The sequence below is a fragment of the Dermacentor albipictus genome, chromosome 1, assembly GCF_038994185.2.
Source record: "Dermacentor albipictus isolate Rhodes 1998 colony chromosome 1, USDA_Dalb.pri_finalv2, whole genome shotgun sequence".
In the NCBI taxonomy this organism is placed as follows: Eukaryota; Metazoa; Arthropoda; class Arachnida; order Ixodida; family Ixodidae; genus Dermacentor; species Dermacentor albipictus.
Genome location: NC_091821.1, coordinates 29,848,960 through 29,851,751, shown reverse-complemented (window position 1 = coordinate 29,851,751; position 2,792 = coordinate 29,848,960). Strand labels below are relative to the sequence as shown.

At 47.4% G+C, this 2,792-nt stretch overlaps 1 non-coding gene across 1 annotated transcript; it reads left to right on the top strand.

Moving 5' to 3' along the window:
* The first annotated feature begins 1,832 nt into the window (after positions 1 to 1,832).
* LOC135906072 (U2 spliceosomal RNA) lies at positions 1,833 to 2,015 on the top strand. The gene has a single exon (XR_010565616.1). It is a non-coding gene; the product is annotated as a U2 spliceosomal RNA (small nuclear RNA).
* Positions 2,016 to 2,792: the final 777 nt, after the last annotated feature.

Genomic DNA, 2,792 nt, shown 5'->3' with positions numbered 1-2,792 from the left:
GACATTGGAAAACTCTGGTCAACGTTGCTCCCAGGCTGTTAAGACCTCGTATTCCTAAAGATTATCGTGCTCAGGCGACAAACGGATGGACCCATCCGCGACGTTCAAATGGAGGTGGCGCAGTGTCTTTGACCCCTCCGTCTGTCAACAATGGGAAGCGCATTAGTGAGATTGGGAGGGCGGTGAAGTAAAAATTTCAAGAGTGGCAAAACGTCACCGAGTTGAATCAAAGTGACGATGAGTTTGCATTGAAATGACGGTGAACATATGAGAAGTATTTGAATGGAGGAAAGCTCGCATCAAAAAAAAAAAATCTAGACTGACTTCAGTTGTCTTAAGTATCTTTCGTGTAGCAGCCACAAGAGGAATCAATGAAAAAAGCACGAATACAAGTGGTCCCATTTCGCAAGAGCAGAAGACGTTCCTAAAGACAGAGTTAACAATATTTTATTGTTGCACAAAAGTAAGCAGATTTTCTGCAATAACCATGCATGTGCCGCTTTGCATTTTCTTTTGTGTGATCATTTTATTTGAAGAACAATAATGAAACACATTTTAAATGTGTTCTAAGAGTAATGAAGGTGGCAGCAAATAAGTTATCTAATATTCATCCACAAATTAATTTGTGTGCTAGGATATAACACAACTAGCTACTGGTTTTCATTTTCCTTCTATTCGTTATTTCCTCCAGCGAGTAATGTGGATGCTGCAAATTTTTGCAACGCTGGTGAAAGGGGCGTGGGAAATAAAACAGAACGCAGGAAATATTAATCTCCCTGCGCATGTTTCTTTTGAAATATATTTCCTCACGTTAAGTGGCTGAACCCTAGTGTCTCCTGCCTTGCATTTCTTTTTCTAGCACTACGCGTGTTCCCTTGCAATTAACGTGAAATCACATGTTTGTTCGAATATAGTAGTTAGAATATGATGCTTGCAAGCGTCATATTCTAACTTCATGAGAAAAAATTCAGTACTATTCCACTCTGTATATAATATAATATATGGGGTTTTACGTGCCAAAACCACTTTCTGATTATGAGGCACGCCGTAGTGGGGGACTCCGGAAATTTCGACCACCCGGGGTTCTTTAACGTGCACCTAAATCTAAGTGCACGGGTGTTTTCGCATTTCGCCCCCATCGAAATGCGGCCGCCGTGGCCGGGATTCGATCCCGCGACCTCGTGCTCAGCAGCCTAACACCATAGCCACTGAGCAACCGCGGCGGGTCATTCCACTCTGTGAAGGTGAATGACAAGCCAAGCTGTGTATGTGGGCCCCTTAATGGCGAACTGTCCTTTGCCGGGCGCCGAACGCCGTACGCACGTAAATGCAAGGCGAGGCGCGACTAGTCGCACCTCCACGACGTTGAGCCTCGGAAGATGACGAAGCACCGAGTGTGATACATACCCATGTATTGCTGCAAAACGCGGCACTACACCTTTTACTAACGAATCCCGGCACGTAGAACCAACACGCACCTCACCGCACTCCGAGGACACACACTGCTTCACTGTAGCCAAAGCGATCGTGCGTTGGTCGACGTCCCGCAATGCAGTAATGGTTATGAGGTCATTCGAAAACCACAAGCGCTCACACACAACACAGGCCACACAAAATTCGTTCCCCATAAACTTCCTCTGAAATCTGGTCGCTGATCCGGTGAAACGTTCCAAGTTTGCGGGATCGGGGCCGCATGAACGGTTCGCATTCCTTTCGGCCTCGCGGTCCTGCGGGCAGCGTGCGTACGGTACCGCCACCACGGGAGAGCGGAAGGAAAGGAGATACGCAAACGCTTGGAACGCCGACAAAGAGCGGGCGGTGCGAACGTAGACATGGCCGATGCGTGTGAAAGTGTAGTATCTGTTCTTATAAGTTTATTATCCTATACGGGTTGTATTTGAACCCAAGATATTAAATTTATTTTTGCAAATTTGACATATAGTGGTTAAAGCCTGCTTCGCCTCCGCTGCGGGTCGGCCCGGTATTGCGCTATCTTCAGGATCGGCCCATGTATGGGGAAAACTTTCAATCTACCCGGCTGGATAGACGCACGCAATTTTTTGCAGAACCTACACTCTTAGGCAAAGTTACACCCTTTGGCTTGCCCCTTCTGCCACACAACAATAATCGTTATCTGCCTTGATGCGTTTCCCTTCTTTAACGCTGCGAGCCCGGAACTTTCCAGTAACGAACGGCACGCGCGTTATCAGAAGGGGCACTCCAAATGGTGTAAACTGTTTTATGCTGATAACGCGCGTGCCGTTCGTTACTGGAAAGTACCGGGCTCGCAGTTAAAGAAAGGAAACGCATCAAGGCAGATAGCGATTATTGTTGTGTGGCAGAAGGGGCAAGCCAAAGGGTGTAACTTTGCCTAAGAGTGTACACGCTCTTAGAAAAACTTACACCTTTTGGGGCTTATCTTGTCCCACAACGATAATCGTCATCTGTCTTGCCCGCGTTTCCTTTCTTTAACGCTGCGAGCCCGGTACTTCTCAGTCACGAACGGCATGCGCGTTATCAGTGTGACACAGCGTTCTCGACAGGAAATAGCGAGCGCCGAGTTTTCAGGAAAGGAAACGCACGCAAGGCAAAAAAAAATTAAAATTCAATTGTGGGGTTTTACGTGCAAAAACCACTTTCTGATTATGAGGCACGCCGTAGGGAGGGACTCCGGAAATTTCGACCACCTGGGGTTCTTTAATGTGCACCTAAATCTAAGTACACAGTGTTTTCGCCCCCCTGGAAATGCGGCGGCCGTGGCCGGGATTCGATCCCGCGACCTCGTGTTCAGC